Source organism: Pleurodeles waltl, chromosome 2_2, assembly GCF_031143425.1.
Source record: "Pleurodeles waltl isolate 20211129_DDA chromosome 2_2, aPleWal1.hap1.20221129, whole genome shotgun sequence".
Taxonomy (NCBI): Eukaryota; Metazoa; Chordata; class Amphibia; order Caudata; family Salamandridae; genus Pleurodeles; species Pleurodeles waltl.
In genome coordinates, this window is record NC_090439.1 from 1,051,846,406 (window position 1) to 1,051,872,385 (window position 25,980).

Here is a 25,980-nt window from a genome sequence, read left to right on the forward strand (position 1 = left end):
ACTCTAAATCAGGCCCTATACAGTGGTGTAACAAAGCCACTGCAGCCCCTGTGGTGCAAGGCCTGAGCTCCAAGGTTCCCCCTAAGCACAGTATCTTAGCCAGAGAGCTCCTGAGTGAGTCCGGAAAGGGGACCCCTTCATGTACTGTGCAGTGTGGCCCTCAAGTTTCATTACGCCACTGGCCCTACATTACTTGCTAAAGATATGATGCTGGTAAATGCACATAACCAAAAAGAGTTGTGATTACCCAGTTAAAAAATATAAAAAATATTAGGTAGTCAAGTGTTAGGCTGATGTATGATGGTGGCACCGCAAACCAGTTAGTGTTATTTGGAAGCAGATTGGTCTGCGATCTGACCTGGCTTTGTGCTATGATGAAATCTGTTACAGCAAATAAAATACAATTTGCAGAGAGTTATAAAATGTCCTACTTCAATAAAATGACTCAGGCAGGTGTCTGTGACACCTTGTGATTAGTTGCTTAAGAAGGGATGGAGGGGGCCAGAACTAGATTTAGTGATGCTGGGCCCGGGGCAGCAGTCTGTTTCTGGCACGCCACCAGTTCCCTACTTCTACATGGATTCCCACACAACCACCCTCCAATAGTGACCTTCATCTTTCCTTAGTCCGTCTCCCAAATGCATTTAATTTGTTTCAAAGTGCTACTTATACCAGTGTAGGGTGTTAGAACCTTTTACAATTCACACATTAATAGACAATGGGGAATATATAAGAGCCTTTAATGCCATTCCAACACCACATTTTTTCTGCTAATGTGGCGTTAGAAGGCCAAAACCGACGTGCCATGTTTGCAAAGGGGCACAATGCATGCATTGATCTACTTTGTAATACTTTGCGCTACATTATGCCTGCGCCAGGCATAATGTATGCAAAGGGGGCATTCCCCCGTTAGAGGGGCCAAAGAAATGTCGCAAGGAAATCTAAGATATTTCCTTGCGCCATCATTTCGGCGCTTTTAACGTCTGCTCTGAGCAGGCGTTAAAAGGAGGCTTCCATTGGTTACAACGCACCTCTGGGTGCTTTGCAGGGTTAGTGTCAGAATTTTGAACACTAATCCTAAAAAGGGTCAAACTAGCGTCAACAATTCTGACGCTAGTCCCTTAACTACTGCCAAGTTGCAGCGTATTTTAAATATGGGTCACACATAGTGGCATTAGGGGGGCGCTAAGGGGACAAAGAAAAGTGGCCCTGCACTGTGTGCAGAGCAATTTTTCCTAAAAATGGCCCAATAAATTATGAGTGTATTAATCAGTCTATAGGAAATGTTACATAAAACAATGAGGATTACAAGGTGTAAGTATCACATGCCATCCATACTGAGAGGCATAATATTTAAGAGTGGTCTGGAGAAGCACAAACTCAGGATTTAAAATGTACCACATTGGTTGAGGTTGGCTTTGCTGGTAAGAATGTATTTCTACTCAATCCCTTTTTTGCAACATTAGGAATAGATAAGAAAAGACTAGGGAAATAACATAACGTTCTACATGTTCTCATTTTGAGTAGTAATCCACTGAGCTGTTCACATAAAATAGATTTCTGTGATCTGCAGGGATCACATTCTTTGCAGCAGGCATGATAACCCTCTGTTCTACATTTTGATGAATCAACCTGCCACTAGCCAAAACTTCGCTCTCTCTCCAGCAGGAGCATTAATCACTAGGGGGCATATTTATACTCCGTTTGCGCCGAATTAGCGTCGTTTTTTTCGACGCAAATTCGGCGCAAAACTAACGCCATATTTATACTTTGGCGTTAGACGCGTCTAGCGCCAAAGTATGGGCAAATAGCGTAATTTTTTTGCGTGAACGCCTTCCTTGCGTTAATGAGATGCAAGGAAGGCGTTCCCGTCTAAAAAAATGACGGCAACGCAAATGCGTCGTATTTATACTCCCGGGCAAAAATCACGCCCGGGAGTGGTCGGGTCAAAAAACCCCGCATTTGCGCCACTTTTTAACGCCTGGGTCAGGGTAGGCGTTAAGGGGCCTGTGGGCTCAAAATGAGCCCACAGGTGCCCTCCCCTGCCCCCAGGGACCCACCTGCCACCCTTGCCCACCCCAGGAGGACACCCAAGGATGGAGGGACCCATCCCAGGGACATTCAGGTAAGTTCAGGTAAGTATACATTTTTTTTTTGTTTTTTTTTTGGGTGGCATAGGGGGGCCTTATTTGTGCCCCCCTACATGCCACTATGCCCAATGACCATGCCCAGGGGACATAAGTCCCCTGGGCATGGCCATTGGGCAAGGGGGCATGACTCCTGTCTTTACTAAGACAGGAGTCATGTAAATGGCGTCTGGGCGTCGTTAAAAATGGCGCAAATCGGGTTAAGATGATTTTTTAGCGTCAACCTGACTTGCACCATTTTTAAGACGCCCTAACGCCATTTTTCCCTACGCCGGCGCTGCCTGGTGTACGTGGTTTTTTTCCACGCACACCAGGCAGCGCCGGTCTGCTTGCGCCGGCTAACGCCATTCAATAAATACGGCGCCCGCATGGCGCTTCAGAATGGCGTTAGCCGGCGCAAAAAATGTTGACGCTAAACTGCGTTAGCGCAGTTTAGCGTCAAAAAGTATAAATACGGGCCTAGTTATCTTGACATTTTTATTGTTGCCTTAAAACTGCTGGACTCAAAGAACTCTGGAACAGGTGTTTTAAACCAGTAAGTTATTTCTAAACAGAGTACCCCCGAGTTCAGCGCCAGGCGCGTTTGCACTGCGCCCTTAACTCGAACCTAGAGGGGGCCTTGGAGAGACAGCAGACCTCCATCTTTCATTCACATTCACTGAATGACAACTTCCCTGTACTTTTGAGTGAGTGGGACTGTTTTAAAAAAAATAAAAAGTTGTTAACCAAAGCATGACTTTTTGGGGTTTCCCTAGACCACTGTATGCTCCCCCAAAGTTAAGAACCCAAATTTACATACCCGCCACTTGGCATTTGTTCAACGGTTTGCGACCGCATTTTCTATTTTAAAGCATTAAGACAGTCAATGGCGAATCACATGGAAATCTGACATCACTTTCGAGAAAATGTAAAAGAAAAACAGCACAGCGCTTATTGCTGACCACTGCGAAGTAAAATGAGAGAATTCTTAGGCATTTGATTTTTCCTCCAAAACGCAAATGCAAAAACTGTGTTAATTTCAGATTATGTATGCATTCGTTTGAGAAATAAATATGAATAAAAAAAATCTGTTCGTGCTTTACAACAAAGGGACGCCAGGTCGTATTCATCTTAATAATAATTATGATAGCACTTACCATTTACCTTGCACTTTTTTCCTTACTCCTTGTACATAAACTTGTCTATTCTATATAGGAACCTTGTCACCAGCTTAGCTAATGACTAACATTTTTAGCTGATCATTTGTTGTTTAAGAAACAAAATATAAACATCCATAATAAATAGCTAGCTATCAATAGATAGATAGATAGATAAATTTTTTTGTCTTAAAGACGGATGACAGAATTGACCGTAATAAAATGGGAAGACAGTGACACTTGTCGGAAGGAAAATTCATCTGTTAATTGTTTCAAACACCTGTTAACCGAATGGCCAGAATGCGCTGTAACCACAGATACGGTATCTGACTTCATCATGCATCTTTCCAGAACATCTCTGTGCAAAGTTTAATCGTAATTGGGACTGCATCACAAATAATGTTCCATCCTGTCTATTCTTCACGCCGAAGGATGCTTCTGGCATAATTGGGCATATACAATGATTATATTGAGATGTGTCACCTGCTCCGCATCCCATCAGGTGGTACAAGAAGCATATGAGCCAGTGGGGCTGCAGGCTGTTGCTAGGATGCATTCATTCGGTGCACTTTTGTCTTTAATGAAGAAATAAGGTAAATGGAGTTGTAATATCTGGTATGCTGTCGCTTCCCTTCAACACAATGGCACATAGTGCCTGCTTTTAAATTTGCATTTTACTTCCTTTGCTTTTAACTTCGAAAATTGATCTTACCTTTAGTATAAGGTACTTATCAGCATACCTAAGAGTCGTCTTTAAGTGAATATATTTATTCACTTTAAAAAAAAACAAAGGTTACAGGGACATTAGATCTAGGCTAACATTTTAACTGTACAAAACCATAAAAAATCACCTGTTAGAGTTATCGAGTTATCTCAAGTAACTATAACTTGTGCCCTAAGGTAACTATAATTTGGGCCCCCACCATGCACAGTGTTTTCATTAAGATTTTTACTGCAAATATTCCATTGATATTATCCATGATGTCATCAAAGATGTCACAAGTGCCGTAATTTGTGGGGTAATTAGCAGTTCATGGCGAGGGTGTGAGTAATGGTTACTTGAGGGTATGAGTTGTAGTTACTTGAGATAACTATAACAAACAAATTTCTATGATTTTTTTTATGGTTTAAATGTTGGACTAACTATAATTTCCCCGCAACCTCTGTTTTTTTAAGTGAATTTCTGTTTTTGTAAAATTCAATATCCTAACTATAACTTCTCTGTAACCTTTGTTTTTTTTTCAGAGAATTTCTATGTTTTATTTTAACGTAAAGTAATTTTCATTACTATACATTACTCCAACCACCACCACACACTGCCTTGGACCGTGCACGGTGGTGGTTGGCCACTATAACCACCCAAACTTGTGCCACGCACACGCTTCAGCCATGCGTGTTGGTGTTGGCCGCAGGGTCTGACCTGTGGCCAGACCCTGTGGCCAACCAGCCAACCCCAACATTCGCATGGCCTTTGGCCATGCGCAGTGGGAGATGGCCACAGGTCCTTGCAGCCCTCCTCCCCCAGCCAATTTTTGGCAGGGACCCCATCTGCTGGGGCCAGACTTATACATTATTTTTTGGGGTGGAGGGGTGTACATGTGGCCCTCCCTACCACAGAAACTTTCAGCTCCAGCAACCTGGGGAAATTACCACAGACACGTAAATTTGAACCCTCAATATTCAGAGCCGGGTCTGAGACCATAACCACTAGTCCAATAGTGACTCCTGAGAATGCGGTGTCCAGAAGTAGCTATGACATTGAACCCAAATATTTTGAGTGGAAAAAGACTTCAATGTTACATCCCTCGGAATTTTTAACACTAGAATATAGTCTGTCCTAACTGGCTCACCACATCCTGTGAGAGACAGAATTGTTCCAACAAGCAGAGAGCTGCTTTAAAAAGCTGCTCCCTGATTGCAGGACGAATGTTTCATCGGTTTTCCTGCACACAAATATGCGTTATAATTTAGCTAAGCCAAAGAAATTAAAATGACTCCCTGTAAATTGCATAATTGTTTTTTTTCTTTCTTCCTAATTAAAATAAAAAATATAAAAAAGCTTCAGAACAGGATCTATAGTCTTTCAGTATCATCATAAGGTCAAGCTGTATTGCATGATGAACTCTCTTTGGTGGGGCTCAAATTTTAACAGAGCAAGGGGAGACCTGTTGATAGAGCATTATTTTTCAGAAAGTGTACAATCAATACTTTTCAGAAAGGGTATAACATTGGAAATGTAACTCACGCATAGCACCTTTTGATGTGTTCTGTTTTGAACTTTTCCAAGCTGCCCAATTTTCATAAAGCTCAGTTGAACACCTTTCTACAGCATTTGGTGCTCCATTACAATTCCTGCATTGACCAGTCTATACTGGACAGGTGTTTCTGGCAACATTAAGGAGGTTGGCTGTGCGTGCATTTAACATTATTGTGCAAAATTATTTTATCTAATACCACATCTTGATATTTCTGACTGGAGCACTTTGATTTTCAATATAGTCAAAGATTAGCTTATTGCATTACCTGTGACCTTCAAAATGGATCCTTGTACAAGGTCTTAAAGATGAGCCTAAGAAAACAGTGTTGCAAAATCTATCACTAGCATGATCGCTATCTGTCACAAGAACGATGGTTGCCGAACTCCAATGCATTAAATAGCACTCCTTTCTCTTTCGTGATCATTCTGAGTACTGTTTTCAACTAAGGCTGCACCTTTCATCTACTGCCCTTTCCTCCCCTGACTCTCCAGGACATACAAGCTCTCTTTTGTTGTCCCTGCTGTCCCTACTGCTGACTGGATGATTTTGACAAAAGGAAACCCTAAGGGTTGCTGCAACCACTGATTCAGGGTCACCTGCTTCATGTGTCTGGCTTTTAGCTTGACAAAGATGGCTACAGTTTCAGCATCTATCCACATTATGAGGATTTCCTTTCTCTTCAAAAAGTAAAATCTTATGCTGTGCTGGGACTTGGAAGAAATATAAAAAAAAATCTTCCAAAACTGACAAAGTCCCTTTCTGAAGTGGAATCTTTTCACCTTTTTGACTCAGAGATATATACTGGGACCCATCTGTCTCACCCTCCCCAACCCAAGAGCATGCACAATAATGTCTTTATTCATCGGCCTACAGCAGTCATCTGACTTCTCATTATCTCATAAATGTTCGTGACCACACCTTAACACCTTCCAGAATAATTGAGTCAAATCTTCATTGAGTCTACCCCAGCGTGCTCTCAGTCCTAAAACACTATGGCCCTCATTATGACATTAGTGGTAAATCCCGCTTACCCCCACGCTGAAGGCTGCCAACTTACCGCCGCGTTGCAGATGCCCGTTCACCATATTATGACACACACACACCAATCTGACAGAATACAGCCACATACACAAATCCGCTAGACCAAAGGTCAGTGATAAAGTGGTGACACTAAAATGCATACCGTTACGCCAACAAAAGAACGTCCATCACATTATGACGTACGAATCACCATGGCGGACATTCAACGGCGGTAAACCATTGGAGGTACATACCGCTGCGCTCAGAATGGACACCCATATAAAAAAACACCACTACATTGACCAATATGAAAAACATGCACTTGACACTCATTCACACACCACACCCAAACACCCACACCACTATAAAACACACACCCACATTACCCAGAAACCCTTACGAACACCAATTGCCACGAGGAGACTGAGAAGAAGAGCACAGAGACAACTAGATACACACACCACTTGCACCCAGACACACCTCATGCACTCCAAATCACACACCCCACCACATAACCCAACACACCCTCACCAACACACATCACACAACACCCAGGGCACCACAAAGTCACCCCCGTTTCACTGAGGAGGAGTTAAGGGTCATGGTGGATGAAAGTGTCAGGGTAGAGCCACAGCTGTTTGGAGCACAGGTACAGCAGATATTCATTGCAAGGAAGATGGAGCTATGGCGGAGAATCGTGGACAGGATCAACACCGTGGGACAGCACCCAAGAACAAAGGACAACATCAGGAGGAGGTGGAACGACCTACAGGGGATGGTACGTTCCATTGCAGCAAGACACCAGCTTGCCATACAGAGGACTGGCGGTAGACCCCCACCTCCTCCCCCACAGCTCACAACATGGGAGGAGCAGGTACTGGCAATACTGCATCCTGAGGGACGTGCTGGAGTTGCCGGAGGACTGGACACTGGTAAGTCAATATTTAGTACCTATCACCCCCAATACCTTCATGCCATCTCACACCCACTCCCTCACCCCATCACTCCACTCCATCCCACACACTGCACCCTCACTTCTGACTAATCTCAATGCCAAGCCCTGCATGCCATACCAATGTATGGACACCCTTCCCAGCCCTGCATGGACACCCATCACTAAAGCATGCACAGCATAAAGAAACTAACATACCCACAATACATCACCCCACACAAGCAAAAGCTGGCAGGGTAACACCAACCATAGAGGGGAAGCTACGGAAGTACAAATATCAGACACATGAAGCATTATACATCATTTATATCCCCACAGGTACACCAGCCAGTGGAGAGGAGGTGCCACCACTATCCAGTCCCCCAACAGAGGACATCCCCAGTGATGACAGTAACTCTGGACTTCAGGATATGGAGGACCTACCTGGCCTATCAGGGACCACTGGACAGTCGGTCACCCAAGCCCACTCACAGACCACCACAGAGCCTCCCGCATCAGGGGCCAACACCACAGCACCCACCCAGCATCCCCACACCTCTGTCCCCAGGACACGTCAATCAGAAGTGTGCCCACCTGTACAGGGACCGCAGGCCACACTTCGCTCACAAGACAATCAGGGACCTGGGTTTAGTGGCAGTGGGCACACCGCTCAGGGGACAGAGGCACAGGCCCACAGGGACACTGGGAGGACTGCTGTGCACCAGGTGGAGGACAGGTCCAAGGAACTGACACTCCAGGAGGCACTCTCCGAGATCCTGGGAGCCTACCAACATTCCCAGGACACGATGGACCAGATCCTTGACAACGTGCAGGAGAACAGGCGGCTCAAGGAAGGCCAGTATCAGGGGATCAGGGAGGGCTTGCAAGCCATCAACAACACAGTGAACTCCATAGCAGGGGTGCTGGCAGACATGGCCAACATCATGAGGGAGGCAACAGCACACCAGCGGGCCCTTACCACTAGCCAGTCCATCGACCAGCCCTCCACTTCCACTGCCGCTAATGGGCAGGAGGCCCCACCACAGGACCCACAGGCCACCACTACCAGTCCCCCTGCAGAAGGTGAACCACCCCGCAAACTTTCCCTGCAAACCAGACAGAAGCCAGAGACACTTGCCAAGAGCACCGCCAGGAAATGAGACTCCCCTGATTGTCCCCATTGAGTCCCACACTGTCACCTTGTCCACTTTGAACTGCTATAGCTCCCCTTCCTATGTCCTCCTTGGACAAACAAACTGGAACAATACCCTGGACTTTCCTCCATCATCACTCCATTCCATTGAACTTTGCCCTCAATGTAGTAGAACCACAATAAACACCCTTGGACAAACTTTGACTACTAGTATTACATGTTTTGAAAATTTGTATTGATTGAAACAGCTACATCCATTGCAAATTACCTGTACATAGTGCGAGCATAGAATGAATGACCTGTTTCTGGCTGTTGTGATCACATCAGGACATTGTTGTCATATCACTAACATCTGTAAAATGACAATCCATAGGTAACAGTAAGTAGAGGAAACAAGTGGGTAATGCCAGCATGCCAATGCCACACAGAATACAACAAAAGTCATGGAGATGTGAAGATTCACTGTCTCACCTGTGTGTCATTGGAAGTACTGACGGATCACTAATGTTCTGTTGTCCACATCCTCATCCTCTGCCTCCTCATCCTCACTGTCCTCAGCTTCCACTGCTGCCACAGGGGCAACTCCAGTCTCCTCCTCTTGCAGAAAAGGGACATAGCGTCTGTGGGCCAGGTTGTGCAAAATGCAACATGCCACTATTATCTGGCAGACCTTCTCGGGTGAGTAGCACAGGGATCCACCTGTCATATGGAGGCACCTGAACCTGGCCTTCAGGAGGCCGAAGGTTCTCTAAATAATCCTTCAGGTTCGCCCATGTGCCTCATTATAACATTCATCAGCCTTTGTCCTGGCATTTTTCACAGGGGTCAGCAGCCACAAGAGGTTTGGGTAACCAGAGTCACCTGCAAATATTGAGGGACAACATTTAGCCACACACTATCCTATTTGGTCAACACTTTTGAGCTCTGTTTCCGCCAGGCTTTTGTTGGCGTTGGTACCACCCCGGAAAAGGTGACGGTTTCCTGTGTCTTAATATGGTGGGACAGTACTTTGACTTCCGCCTGGCTATTGGCGGCTACTGGCGGTTGGTGTGGTACATTGGCTGTCTATAAGGGGTATCACCGCCATTATCATAATTTGCCAGTGTTACCAACAGCCTATTGGCTGTATTACCGCCACTTTATTGCCCACCGCCAGGGTCATAATGAGGGCCTATATCTCCCAGTGTTAAACAAAAATTCACAGACAAAAATCAGCTTTACATTTCTTCGATCAGCCGTCTAGTTGGTCGCACAGTTCGACCACACTGCGTGATATGAGGTAGTTTAACTCTACCTGGGGTGGACTGCGAGTGTACAAGGTCTTATGCCTGATCAGGGCTTTCAGATAGAATAGCCTCTTCGGCAACTGCATAGACTAATGATCAGCTCAACAGATGTTTGAAATGTGCCGAGTCCCTTGCTATGGGTTTGCCTAGACATTGTGAAGTTATCATGTGTCCTTTGCGCTTCACAACTTTTAAAGATTCAACATCAAATAGAGAATCTGAGTTTCATTACTGTTTTTCCTGAACAAGAAGCCAGTCACCCTCATTGAACTAGCAGTGTTAGCAGCACAAACCTTGTCATCATTAAGGGTTCGTTCAGGGGTCCACAGCAGTAATTTGGTTATTATAGCTCTCCTGAACAACTTTGTGAGAGGACTCTCACTAATGGTGGAGTGATGGATCGACTGATAGGTACAGAGGGCTTGACATAATAATTGACTCAGCTCAATTCCCTCCGACGATGCATATTGCATCATTCATTTCAGGGGCCTTATGAATGATTGGCTGGCACCATTGGCACCATTGGCCTGAGGTTACAAGCTATACTTTTTTGATGCTTGACATTGACTTTAGTCAGAAACTCCTTAAACTCCTTGCTGCTGAATGGCAGACCATTTCTGGACCTGAGAGTGTATGGTATGCCCCACACATGCACAGCAATATCAGACAAGGTTAGTGGTGGGTCACATTAGGAGACAGTCAATTGCATAAATGACACTTGTTTAATTCCATCTCAACTTTCCCGTCCAAGTAAGGGAACCACACTTGATCTCTCAAGGCCTTCTTGCCGGTTACAATTATACAATGTCCTTCATGGGTGAGTTCAATTACTTTCTGTCTCAAATTCACAGATATGACAATCCAGGATTCTCTTAGCCTTCTTAAGTGATGGACAGTTCATCTTGGACATTTTGATGTTTCTGAAATTCAACATCATCACTTAGAGGTCAAAGACTTTGGCCCTCATTACAACGCTGGCGGCCGGTGTTAAAGCGGCGGTAATACCGGCAGCAGGCCGGCAGTAAAAAAAAATTGAATCATGACCATGGCGGAAACCACCAACATAGACAGCCACTTTAACACTATGACCGCCACGGTGGTAGAAACAAACACCGTGGCTGTAACCGCCAACAGACAGGCGGAAGACAAGTTTCCACCCACTGTATTACAAGAGGCCTATCCACTACCTTTTCCGGGGCGGTATCAACGACATCAAAAGCACGGAGGAAACAGTGTTCTGAAGGGAAACGACTCACCTCTCGACACTCAAGGACACCATGGAGCCCGAGTTACAGGTCCTGCCCATGTTTCTTTACCCCCTCTTGTATCAGGAGCAGCAAAGACGCCAGCAACGACCACGGTGAGTTCCGCACCTAGCACACAGGTGAATGGGGGAGGGAAAAGAGAGTGACACACACATGCAACACCACCGCCCCCACCCTCACCCACAACACCATACACACAAATACATGCAGCAACATTACATATACACCCCGTCAACCCCTGGAAGAACGCAAGGACAAAAGGAAATTATTGTAACGAGTGTAATCATTGAAAAATCAGAGAGGCCAAATAGAAATATCAGTATATACAAATATGTACACCAACTACACAAGTCCGGATAAGAATGAAATCAGTATCTGTGGATCAGTGTCCCAAAATGCATGGGCGAAGCCCACACAAGATAACTGACTTGAAACGGAGAGAACACTACAGGGACATCAGATGGAAAACCTCAGGGGGAGGGGAGGCCACCTCAGCCAGATGAACAGACGACGCCACTGCTTCACGAAGGGGAGCCATACACACTGATTGGTCCTGGGGAGTGCAAAGCCACAGTCTCACAAGCCTCTCCATTGGGTGGGTTGACCACTGCATTATCCTGGGGAGTGCAAAGCCACAGTCTCACAAGTCTCTCCAGGGGGTGATTTGCCCACTGCATTATCCTGGGGAGTGCAAAGCCACAGTCTCACAAGTCTCTCAAGTGGTTGGTTTGCCCACTGCATTATCCTGGGGAGTGCAAAGCCACAGTATCTCAAGTCTCCCAAGTGGGTGATTTGCCCTCTGCTTTATCCTGGGGAGTGCAAAGCCACAGTCTCTCAAGTGGATGTGATTCTCCAATGATTGTAGAGGGGGCATTGTGCCCAGAGTGCTCTTCCTGCCAAGGACTGAGGTAGTGGATGTGATTCTCCACTGGTTCTGGAGGGTGCTTAGTGCCCAGAGTTCTTCATCCTGCCAAGGACTGAGATAGTGGATGTGATTCTCCACTGGTTCTGGAGAGGGCCTAGTGCCCAGAGTGCTTCATCCTGCCAAGGACTGAAGTAGTGGATGTGATTCTCCACTGGTTCTGGAGGGGGCTTAGTGCTTCTTCCTGCCAAGTACTGAGGTAGTGGATGTGCTTTCCACTGGTTCTGGAGGGGGCTTAGTGCCCAGAGTGCTTCATCCTGCCAAGGACTGAGGTAGTAGGTGTGATTCTCCACTGGTTCTGGGGGGGGCATTGTGCCCAGAGTGCTTCCCATGCAGTGTGGCAGGTCCCATTCCCTCACCTGGGTGTGTGTGCCACGAGATTGCCTTGGAACAGGTAACATGATACTCCATGGAGGTAGAGACACACTCCACCCTGCTGCGACTTCGCCTGCCACATGCAGGTACAAACAGTGTTGGGTGTCGTGCCTCATGTACGCTGTGCAGGGTCCAGGGCATCTCCTACAGCCTTGGACGGCTGGCCACTGGGGATGATAGCCATGTCAGCTGTGGTGGCACTGTCTGAGCACGTCGCAGGGCTGGTGGTGGTGTTTGCGGTGGTGTCTGTGGCGGAGGTTCTGGCTGTGGTCCATGTGTCTGCACCTGTGGAAGGACACAGCAGGACATCTCCTGCAGTCTTGGACAGCTGCCCACTGGGGATGATGCTGGGGACTGTTGGTGAGGCAGCAGACGTGCAGGTGGTGGTGCAGGTGGCTTTGCAGGTGGCGGTGTCCACCGCCGTACAGGCTGATGTTCTGGTTGACAGAAGGGGTGACTCTGGTCCCTTAGCCGAGCCTTTGTGCCCTGTCCTGACCTGCTCTTCACCTTGTGTCCCTTCCCCACCTTTGATGTTGCTGCTGGTCCTTTGCCACTGTCCCCTTTTGGCTTGGAGGATCCCTTGCTTGGTGGTTGGGGCGGCTTCTCCCTCCGGCATGTGGGCACCTTCTTCACCTTGGCAGGTGGTGGAATGGCCTGCTCCTTGGCCTTGCTAGGTGGCACATTGGCAGCCCTGATGGCACGATGTGACCGGACTTGCTGAGACCACTGTGCTGGATGATTTGGTGGCTGAGGTGCTGGGCTGGGACCTGGACAGCCTGTCCCTAGGGGAAGGACAGGTGGGGAGGTGTAGGGAAGAGGTCAATGTTAGCCAGGAAGAGTTTCTTAGACACACTGGGACAAGAAGATGGAGGGGGTTTGGGTGTGGAGGAAGAGGTAGTGGTTGTGGGAGGTGTACATCTGCTGAATTTGGGTGAGGGTGCATGGGCTGGAGGCTGTTGTGAGGTGGATGGCTGTTGGCTGGGTGTGTGCCTGCATTTGTGTACTTTGGAAGGGGGGCTCACAGACACACTGGGAGAGGACACAGGGGATGTGCGCATGGTAGTAGGGGTGGTGATTGCACGTGAGCGGTGTGTGATGATGGGCGTGCTGGTGATGGAGGTAGTGGATGAAGATGTAGTGCATGCATGTGTGAGTGGAGACAAGACAGGGAGGGAGGAGGAGGAGGAGGACGTGAAGTAGGGGGAGACAGTGGAGGCAGTGGATGTTGGTGTGTCTGCATGGGGATGGTGCTTGTGTGAGTGCCTGTGGGATGTATGGTGCTTATGTTTGCCATGTCCACTCTTGTGTGTTGATGAGTGTGCATGCTGGTCTGATGGTGTGCTTGGGATAGGTTGAGGTACAGGGGATTGGGTCTGGGTAGAGGAAGTTGGAGGGGGGAGGCTGGACACAGGGACAATGGCTGCCATCAGTGCTGAGGCCAGAGCCTGAACTGCTCTCTGTTGGGCCGCCACCACAGAATGAATTCCCTCCAGGTATGCATTTGTTTGCTGCAAATGCCTCTCAGCACCCTGGATTGCATTCAAAATGGTTGATTGCCCAACAGTGAGGGATCTCAGGAGGTCAATAGCCTCCTCACTGAGGGCAGCAAGGCTGACTGGGGTAGGGCCTGATGAGCCTGGGGCGAAGGAGATGCCCACCCTCCTGGGTGAACGGGCATGTGAAACTCAATTGGGGGCTGCTGGGAGGGTGGTGCTGGTGGGGGGGTGGTGGCTGTACCTGTTGATGCGGTGGGTACAGAGGTGCCGGCCACCGCAAGGGAGCTCCCATCAGAGGAGGAGTCGCTGTCGCTGGCATCTCCTCCTGTCCCCGTCGTGGAGCTCCCCTCGCCCTCCATCCCACTGGTGCCTTCGGACTCCGTTACTTCACCCTCCAGGGCCATGTGGGATGCAGCTCCCTCCTGCTCTGGTGCCACTGCTCCTCCACCAGATGATGCTAATGCACACAAGGACAGGATGACAAAACAAAAAAGGGGGGAAAGACACAAGAGACACATGGTCAATACTTGCAACACCACTACCGTTGGCGGACACAACACACAGGGAGCAGCCCTATGCACTAAGCCATGTACGAACAGGGCAGGAGAAAAGCACATGCTCATGAGGGAATCTGTCTAGAACCATTTCATGCACAGCTGGAACCAATAGGAGCCTGACTAGGTGTAGAGGGAAAATACCATCTTTGGGGTTGGACTGGAAATGAGGCTGCAAATCAATGGATCTACCTTTGCGCGTCTGCCCTGGCCTAGGGGAACCCACAGCCCGCCTCCCCCACCCAGACACCTCGTCAAGAGCACAGAGTCAGCTGAATGAGAGTGTTCTCACTCCCTTGTGGCTGCTGTGATGCCCTCAAGCGCCCATCTAACTCAGGATTTGCCATGGCCAGGATCTGGTACATCTGGGGGGTCATGGTGCGATGGGCACCCCTTCCACGATGGGAGGCCATCCCCAGCTGGCCGTCCGCCGTCTTCTTGCTCTAGCGGCGCAGGTCCTCCCATCTTTTCCGGCAGTGGGTGCTCCGTCTATGGTAGACCCCCAGAGTCTGCACTTCCTTGATGATGGCACGCCAAATCCCCTTCTTCTGGTGGGTGCTGACCTAGAGGAAAAGTGAAGTAAGAATGGATGTTACTCCCCCATACATTTCTTCTCACACATTGGCCACGGTTACTGCCGAATGACCGCCCTGCAAAAGACCGCAGCGGTCATTCCAACTTTCCCGCTGGGCTGGTGAAAAAAGGCCGTCCGCCGGCCCAGCGGGAAAGCCCCTGCTACGAGGAAGCCGGCTCCGAACGGAGCCGGCGGAGTTGCAGGGGTGCGACGGGTGCAGTGGCACCCGTCGCGATTTTCACTGTCTGCTAAGCAGACAGTGAAAATCTGTATGGGGCCCTGTGAGGGGGCCCCTGCACTGCCCATGCCAGTGGCATGGGCAGTGCAGGGGCCCCCAGGGGCCCCACAACACCCGTTCCCGCCATCCTGGTTCCGGCGGTGAAGACCGCCAGAAACAGGCTGGCGGGAAGGGGGTCGGAATCCCCGTGGCGGCGCTGCAAGCTGCGCCGCCATGGAGGATTCCCTGGGCCAGGGTAAAACCGGCGGGAAACCGCCGGTTCCCCTTTTCTGACCGCGGCTTTACCGCCGCGGTCAGAATAGCCCAGGATGCACCGCCAGCCTGTTGGTGGTGCTTCCGCTGCCCTCCGCCCTGGCGGTCATGGACCGCCAGGGTCGGAATGACCCCCTATGTGCCCAGTTGGAACCAGACCTGATGTCAGCTATCCACCATCCCACAGGAATCCCCCCTCTAGTGCAGGTCCTGTCAGTGCTCCATTTCCTGGCAAGTGGGTCTTTTCAAACAGCAGTAGCCATGGCATCAGGGATGTCACAGCCAATGTCCTCTAACCTGTTGTCCAGAGTGTAATCTGCCCTGCTGAAACACATGCACAGCTACATCGTTTCCCTCAGGTGGAGGATCTGCCCACAGTGAAAGATTACTTTTATGCCCTGGGACATATCCCCAACATAATGGTGCCATTGATGGGACACATGTGGCATTTGTCCCCCCACCCCGCAGAAATGAACAGGTGTACAGAAACCGGAAAATCTAGCATTCAATGAATGTGCAGATGGTGTGTTTGGCAGACCAGTACATCTCCCATGTGAATGCCAAGTATCCAGGCTCTGTGCATGACGCTTACATTTTGAGGAATATCAGCATCCCTTATGTGATGGGGCAACTCCAGAGGCACCGTGTGTGGCTAATAGGTGAGCCCATGCTCCCCACACTGTTTCATTTGCTGTCTGGGTATGGGAGATTCCCTAATGTTTGGAGGATGTCTAACAGTTGTCCCTCGATATTTGCAGGTGACTCTGGTTACCCCAACCTGTCATGGCTACTGACCCCAGTGAGGAATCCCAGGACAAGGGCAGAGGAACGCTAGAATGAGGCACCTGCGTAAACTAGGAGGATAATAGAGCGCACCTTCGGCCTCCTGAAGGCCAGATCTCGGTGCCTCCATCTGACAGGTGGCTCCCTATACTACTTACCGAAGAAGGTGTGCCAGATCATCGTGGCCTGCTGTATGTTGCACAACCTGGCTTTGCAATGCCAGGTGCCTTTTCTGCAGGAGGATGGGCCAGATGGCGGTCTTGTGGCAGCTGTGGAGCCTGTGGACAGTGAAGAAGAGGAGGCAGAAGAAGATGTAGACAACCGTAACAACATCATCATGCAATACTTCCAGTGAGACACAGGAAAGAGGATGGCACTGCTTCCCACATCTCATACTATTGTAGGACCTAGCATAAATCTGCCTTTTTATCTCTATGTATGGACCCTGACTTGTCACTTTGGCTTTCCATTTCACAGATCTGGGTCCCACTTTGTGCCGTCTGCTATGTTTAATGCTGGCCAACAATTGTGTAACATTGGTATGTGAACAAGTACATTGACATTGCTATATTTCAGAGAGGTTGCAATTTCACATTTGTGAAAGCACAGACTGACTCCAGATTGTTTTGTGATTCAAGGGTGTTTATTTCTGTGCTAATAAGTGGAGGGGGGTGTGAAATGGGCTGGGGTGATGGTGGAGGAATGTCGATGGTAGAGTCCAGTCTCTTGGTCTCACAGGTGCATTGTCCAATGGGGCATGGGAAGGGGAGCAATGGAAGTTTAATGTGGATAGGGTGACATAGTGGGACAGAAGGGTGACATTCAGGAGGGTCTTATTTCCTGGTGGGGGTCTTGGCAATGTTCTCTGTCCTATTTCTGGATCTCAGGGACCGTTTGCGGGGTGATTCTCCTTCTGCAGGGGGTGGGGTGCTGGTGGCCTGTTGTTCCTGTGGCGGTGCCTCCTGTCCACTAGCGCTGGCGGAGGTGGAAGGCTGTTCATCGTCCAGGCTAGTGTCAGGGGCCCGTTTGTTTGCCACTGTGTCCCTCCTGGTGTTGACAAGGTCTGCCAGCATCCCTGCAATGGTGACCAGGGTGGTATTAATGGACTTCAAGTCCTCCCTGATCCCAAGGTAGTGTTCCTCCTGCAGCTGCTGAGTCTCCTGAAACTTGGCCAGTACCGTGCCCATGGTCTCCTGGGAATGGTGGTATGCTCCCATGATGTTGGAGAGTGCCTCGTGGAGTGTCGGTTCCCTGGGCCTGTCCTTCCCCTGTCGCACAGCAGTCCTCCCAGCTTCCCTTTTATCCTGTGCCTCTGTCCCCTGAACAGTGTGCCCACTGCCACTGACCCCAGGTCCCTGATTGTCTTGGGTTGGTGGGTTTTCCTGGGTTCCCTGTAGTGGTGGACCCACTGCTGATTGATGTGTCCTGGGGACAGATGGATGGGCCCACTGGGTGGGTGCTGTGGTGGTATTTCCTGAGGAGGGAGGGTCTGTAGTGGCTTGTGACAGTGGCAGGGGAACAGACTGTCCCGAGGTCCCTGACGGGCCGGGCTGGTCATCTTGATTCAGGCGTGCAGAGCTGCTGTCATAACTGTGGGCCTCTTCTGTGGGGGGACTGGATATGTCTTGTACCTCCTGTCCGGTGACGTTGGGTATAGGTCCTATTGGGGTGTAAATGCATAGTTTTAGTATCTGTGTGTGCCATCTTGTGCATTGGGTGAGGTACCCTCTACTCCTGTGCTTGCATTATTGTGTTTGCCCTTTTGTGAAAGTTGGGTTGGGGTCTGTGTGGGTATCTGTACTGAACACTCCTTCCCCCGTAGGTCGTTCCACCTCTTCCTGATGTCATCCCGTGTTCTTGGATGCTGTCCCACTGCGTTGACCCTTTCGATGATTCTCCGCCATAGCTCCATCATCCTAGCAATGGAGGTGTGCTGCACCTGTGATCCGAAAAGCTGTGGCTCTACCCGGATGATTTCCTCCACCATGACCCTGAGCTCCTCCTCTGAAAACCTGGGGTGTCTTTGAGGTGCCATGATGTTGTGTGGGTGATGTGTGAGGTGCTGTTTATTGTGCTGTGTGATGTGTTGTGTTGGTGTGTGTTGTTTGAGGTGCGTGGATGTTGTATGAGGGATGGTGTTGTGTGCCTGTGGATGCTGGTGTGTTTGCCATTCTCTCTCTCACAGCTTTTTCTCTCATTGTAAGGGTTTGTGGGTAATGTGGGTGTGTGTTTTATAGTGATGTGAGTGTGTGGTTGTGGTGTGTGTATGTGTATCAAATGTGTGTATTTGGAATTGTCCAATGTGGTTTTGTTTTGTAAATTCGTGTGTATTTTGAGCGCGGCGGTGTGTACCGCCATTGGATTACCGCGGTTTGCAAGAGCGCCACATTGATTCGTAGGTCATGATAGTGTGGGCATATTCTTGTTGGCGTGACGGTGTAGGTTTTGGTATCGCCAGTTTATCACTGACCTTTGGTGTGGCGGACTTGTGTGGGTGTCTGTATTGTGGCTGATTCCGAGATGTGGGCCGCAATACCTGTAGTGGAATTCTGCCGCCGCAACAGTATGTTGGCGGCCTTCAGCATGGCGGAAAGCAGGATTTACTGCAAATGTCTCCCTGATTGTGCTGGAATGATGTTTGTAAGATCATGCATGTCCTTTTCATGATTTGTAGTGGCAGTAATCTGTTCCATGGACTGAGCCACTGGCGTGGTTGACTTTACAATGAAGATGATATATTCTTCAGCAGTTTTCGATGTTGAATTGTGCAGTTGTAGGTGCACTCATGAGAAATAGTCTGCAGGGTTTTGATTCTTTACTGGCTTGTGCACAATTGTATAATTGCATTATTGTAAATGCAATCCCTACCTTTCAATGCAAGGAGGCATCTCAGGCTTTGGATTTCTGATTATGGTAAGCAGCTCTTGGTACTCTGTGATGACTGTGAAATGCTTTCACACAATAAGCACATGGAAATGCTCACATGCCCATACTACACCTAGGCTCTCTTTCTGGCTGGGAATAGTCAAGTTTTGTGTCAATGTCCATTATACTGAGCAACGATTGCTCCCACCCCAACCCGGCTCATATCAACAGTGATTTCATTGTGCAGTTTCGGGCTAAAGTAAGCCATCTGAGTCACATTTTGGATTGCATGCTTTAAGCCGCAGTTACATTCAAAAGACCATTGTTTTGCCAGATCTTGCAATGCGTACGCACTGTAGCAAATCTGCGAATGTACCTTGAACAAAAGCTGGCCATGCCCAAGAAGGATCATGCCATGATGACATCTTGCAGGGTACTGGTGGCTGATAGTGCTCGCACTTTATCAGGATCCGGGGGAATCCTCCATCAGAAAATACACATCCAGAGAATTTGAGTTTTGTTTTTATAAAATGAACACTGTTTGGCAATTATTGTGAGACCTGTAGCTGTAAGTAACTGACACATCTGTTTGAGAGCCACATTGTTTGAGAGCCTTATCATATTCCTTCAGTGCTAATCATTCCTGTAATTGAAGGCACATTTAAAAAGTTGAATCATTCTACATATAAAATCTTGAAATATTTCTGCAGCAAATTACACTGCAAAGCTCAATCTTTTGTATCTCAACAAACCAACATGAGTTGAAAAATTGGCAATGAACCTGCATTTTTCTTCCAGTTTGAGTTGATGGTGTCCTTTGTTCAGGTCAAGATAGGAGGAAACTTTTCGCTGCATTCAGCTGCATCATCATATCTGCAATGTGCATACGAGAATGACTCCCTCTCTTGGTTGGTGTACTAGCTTGGTGCATATCCATGCAGATGCGCACTGCACCTCCACTGTCCTCTTTTGGCATCACCAGTATGGGTGATACCCATGGTGTAGGACCAGTGGAGCTCTCAATGATGTTGTTTTTTAGCGAGGCTTCTAGGGCCAGATGTTTGACCATTTCATTTTGCGAGTCTCTAATATTGATTGCGAATCACAATTAGAAACACGCAAAATGAAATATACAAATGTGTCTCAGACACATTTAACAATTTCCAATGGGGTCGCAAATAACCTACCTCATTAATATTCATGAGGTAGGTTGCAATTTCCAACTCCATTGGGAATGATGGCCTGCTGGTAGGTGTGCACCTTCATATTGGATGCTGTGTGTCATGGTATAGGCGACAAACTGTTAAATTGGTCAAATGGCATGATGTTGATCGATACACCATTGTCTATTACAAAAGTTCTGGGACAACCTTTGACTTTTAGCTTTAACTTGGAGCAATGTCCATAAGAGTTCTTTTGTTTCATTAACTCTATTTTTTTGTTGTTTATTGTTCCTCTTCATATGCACAAGGCCAACATGTGCATGTCACTCTTTTTTGGACATGATTATTGCACATTTAACCTCTTCGCTGTCAATCGTTGGTGACGTTGAGTGATCCTTGCAGGAGGAGCTTGATGATGATTAACTTTTTTTAGATAACACCTGTCACAGTTAAGATTGTTTTAAGTCTTTGTGGGTGTGGCAAGTGTGCTTCTGGAACTTTCTTGCATCCATTTAGTCATTTCACGGTGAAGCACTTGGATTCTCATTTGTTTTGCATACTGCCCTGAAGTGGTTCTCGTTTCCTCAACCTTTGCATGTTTGTACAATGGCTAGACATTTGCTTTCATCTGAACCACAGTCTTTCTTGTTTGAAGATGTTGACTTCAGGACATCTGCTTGGTACTTGTGTTTACTCTTCATGACTACTGTCAACACACTTTTTGTTGTTTCCACTTCCATATCGGCACCTTGCTGTTCTGCTCACTCCTCAGGTGTGGCAGCCATGGGTACTTTTCTAGACTGATGGCCTCGCAGGGAGACCCCACTGTCATATGGGGCTGACTGGCAGGAACATTTTATTACACATACCTGCCGGCTGACTTGCGGGTACAGTGCTACGATATTGTTGTTGGCTGCCTTAAGAGAGCTGAGGCCAATACCATAGTACACCAGCACCATCGGAATGTGCACTGTCTGCAAAGCAAACAGTGTACCTTCAGATGATGCTGGGCAAGGTGGCCCCTGCACTGCCCATGTCTCTGGCAATGGCTCTCCACCAGCCTTTCCATGGCGGGTCCCTGCTGGCTCAGCGCTACTGTGGCTGAGTACAAATCCGACCACCACCAGTCTGTCAGGAATTATGTTCCTGGCAATGACGGTGGTCTTCAGGTGGGTCCCCTACCAGAGTTGTAATGTGGCAGTCAGACTGCTTGAAGTGTGGAGGTTTAACCATCACTGTTAGTGTGGCGGTCCTCCAACCACCACACTTGTAAGGAGGCCCTAAGTGTCTTTCACAACATGCGTGTTCTGAACAAGTCCAACAAGCAACCATCAATGTCTCTGAGATGCATGGCTTCTTCATCATTACCCTCACTAAACTTGCAATGTTTGATAAGCACCTCAAGTCTCTCAACAAACGTATCCATCGCCTCACCAACTTGTTGTCTCGCGTGATTTAAAATGTAGTCGATGCTCATTATTGGATTGAACTTGGTTCCTAATGCAACTTTGAGCTGATAGTACAACATTCTCTTAGTCTGTGTAATTTTCTTTAATACTTCTTTCACTCCATCACTAGAAAGATTCTTTAAATACTTAATGAATTTTTCAACATTTACTTCTTCCCAGGCAGCTATGAAGTCATTGAAAGTCTAGAACCATGTAGTCCATTTGACGCCAATATTTTGCTTTTTGGTGGTGTTGAATAGCGGTGGAGGTTTTAGAAAAGAAACTGCTGTACATTTCACAGCTTTTTCTCCTGTGGTTGCCAGTATGTGGTGTTCAGCCAGCGCTTGTTGTGCTCCTGATTCCTCTCCTTCTGGAAGTAACAGCTTTGCATCTGAGCTCGAGTTGCCAGACTGACTCAATGGTTGTGTGGCACCTTTTTCTCTTTTGACAGTGAGTACATTTTCCATTTATTGCATTCCCTGGTCTTTGCTTTCATCTTTCTGTTTCTTTCAAGTCATTTCTTCATGGCATTTCAACTGCTTTCACTATCCTGGCCCAACTTATGAATTTGATAAAACTGAGCTTTGTGTTTGAGTCGCCTCCCTCGAGTGGAGATTCAGAAGATCGTGCGTGCCACTTGCTACTGTACATGGATTGGTCTTTCCACAGGTCTTAGTTGTTGTGTCCCATGCTGCAATTGTTAGTGTTTACTTTGCTGGTGAATAGTTGTCACTGTCTTTAGCATTCTTTTTGCATGAAGGATGGCTCTGCATTGTGGTGCATCACTGTGTTCTCTCAGTCTGGGCAGTAGGTATTGTTGGGCTATTACAACAGAGCTTCTGTGTAAGGCCTTCAACTTCTCCATGATGGCTCATACAGGCTGTAGTAGAGCTTGTACACCACATATGCCAACTGCACATTGTTTTGCACTGGCCTGGGCACATGTGGCATGCACAAGCAGCTTGCTATTTTCTTGCAAACTCTCGGGGAAAGCAGTCTTGTTTCTTTGGGACACATATCTCCTGCTCATCACCAGTTGTGTCCTCCTCAGCCCAAGAGCACTCACAAGAAAACACCACACACAAAATGCATAGTTAACATAGTTATTCATCAGTGTGCAACATTTAACTAAGCTTTCATTATTGGGGTGGGCACGGCTCATGGAGCCCTACTACATGCAGAATGCAGCACACACAGAAGTACCAAAGCATAATTTGCAAATGATTGTTTATGTGCAGGAAGGGAAACCTTCCTGCACATAAACAATAATTTCTGGCGTTACATTTTGGTGCTGCCTCAGGTTCACGTAAAAACGTAAATCTGGGGCAGCGTAAAAATGCAATGGGTGTTGCTGTGGCACGCCCGCAGCAACATCCATTGCACGCACCTTCCACGCAAAGTGCTGCATGTGAAGGGGCTGTATTTAAAAAGTGGCGTTAAGCCATAAAAAGTGGCTCAATGCCACCTTGTAAATACAGTGCTAGGGGCTCAGAAATATGCCCCTTTGTTTATTTTTGCTTTTCCCTTTACTTTTATTTTGTAATGTTTTCTCTTTGTTCCTTCCTTCCATTTTTTCCTTTTTCTTTTTCCCACCCAGCTCCATGGGAGAGGGCGGTGGAGGGAGTGGCATCGCTGATTCGGCTTCTATCTGTTTACCTTGTGAGCATCGGTACCACTAAGGGGTGAAGACCCACCCCATTTTCACAAAGGCAGACGTGGCAGCACTTGTCTTTTTTGTGCAGCACCACCTCTCATCCATGCTGGACAGCACAGGGCGGTTATGCCATTCTCGAGTGCCAACTGCTCTGGGGAGAGTCCACCAGTTGGTTCATCAGCACACTGGAGTCCAGCGCAGGCAGCAGCAGTTAATGCACCATTTGACAGACATAATCGACTGCTAACAGGACCTGCTCAACCTGTTGGGCATTGAGGTGTTGGGGCTCCGTGTGCAATAGTTATTTATTTGCTATTTTTTTCCTAATAGCAGTACTGGCTCTCAAAGGTAACTTAAGTTTACGTTACAATTCATTTTTATTATGCAATCCAGTTTGAACTTCCAGGTGCTCAATCAGCACTTCCTAATTGTATTCATCTGTGCACATTTGGGCTGATTATTTAAGAAGCCATGCAGGCAGAGACTCCAGTCATAAAGAATTAGACAGTAGTAGTAATAATAAATATTATCAGTGAGTTAGAATTCCCTTCTCTGTGTCCATCTTTATGTAGCTTATGTAGTAATCGCAATCTCCCACTGATGTGTAACATGACATATCATAGTATGCATGCATCTATGTATTGAAAAAAATGGAGGCTGAGTTGCCCCATCAAAGGTGGTTTAGAAGCAAAGATCATTTTTTGTAATATGAATGCATGGTTAGTTGTAAATGTAGGGCCATACTTACAAGGCCCATTGCCCCACTGAAACATTACGTTTAATGAAGGTCCGGTGGTGAACTCCGCAGGGCTATATTTAAAAGGTCACACAAAGTCACCCTGTCTGTCTTTTCATGGCCTTGTAAGTATGGACTGAGTCAATGCATTACAAGTAACTGCTTTACCATGCAACAGGGAGGAATGCCATGAGTGTTACAGTGGGTGTTCCCATGTAATACCCATGGCATTTGACACATTTCCAGATTTAAAAGATTTTGTAAACCTGGGACTGGATCAAGAAACCTACGCCCCCCCCAGCGTAAGAGGGACATAAGGGAGATGTAGAATTCTGCAGCACACTTAGAAAAAGTTAAACTCCCCTTGTGATTGTCATTTTTCAGGAAGGTGTCACTTCATACACAAAAACAATCATCCTCACAGACTGCATTGGCTCATGGTAGCCCACTGAGTGCCAGTGCAGGGTAAAGCCATATTTTGGAGATTCAGCGCCTTTCTTGCCTTTTGTTTTGATGAAGGGCAATGCAACAAGAAGGCTTGCTGTGCTGTCCTGTCTCAAAAGTTTGTAAATATGGCCTGCAGTTTAGGAAATTTGGAGTAGGACTTAGGTGTAGAAATCAGGAAAGTAAAAGTAATATGTCAGCTCAAGTTGAGTCGATTGATACTAGGAAATCAGATTTACAAAATTACAAAGTTACTGTGTTTGCCTCTGCATGTCAAAATATGTTTTGGGAGTTTATCTGTACCACTTATATATTGTTTTATCTTCTTTATTTCTCACCTAGGCACCCAGGGGAAAGAAGAGGGCAACATCTGGGGTGGGGCCAGGAGGAGATGAGGGTGCCAGTGTCACCACCGGTGTAGATGCTGGCAGATCTGCTGGCCCCAGTATGTCTTCCTGTTACATTATTATTATTATGGTTTCTCTAATTTTCACCTCTCCACATTTTGAATACTTTTTCTTATATTTTTACTGTGCCTATCTACCTTTTTTTGTATTTCTTTTTGCTCTATCTTAGCTTTGTTAAATTCTTGTAATTCCTGTATTTATCTATGTGTCATGTTTCTGAACCTGACTACCTCCTGTCTGTACTAGTTTTTTCTGCTTTGTTACTAAGCTTAGCTTTCCCTTCGCCCCTTATATATATCTTGCAGACTGGTACTTTGATACTAATGTTTAGTACAGGTACTCTACCAACTAGATTGCATACCCAAGTCACCTTTTTTATGCATGTTTGCCAGCCAAGACCTTACCATAGGTTCTCCTGGATTGACCATAGTATTCCACCCCTTCAGTCACTTAGCTCTGCCCCTCCATTACAAGACATTTGCTGTTGATTTGTGTTCCTGGTTTTCTAACAACCGACAAAACTCCTTGAGTTATTGATAGAAGATAGAAATGTAATGATCTATTGTGGTTGTATTTCTTTTCAAACATTTGCAATGTTTTTTCCAGCCTCACTGACAACCAGTGCATGGGGAAGCAGCAGCACTAGTATGCCGGACAGTGTAGCAGTCAGAATGGGAGATCCGGCTGCATCAGGGATGGGTGTTGGTAAGTCATATTGCTCTTCTTCATTGACAATTACAAGTAAACTCACTGAGAGGTTTGCTTGTGAAGCCCCTGGTTTAACAGCTACAGTGGTGGTTGAATTCTTATTGGCTTCTTCTCTCTGCAAATGGGCAGACAAAAGCTCATAATGAACGGACGCAACAAATGATG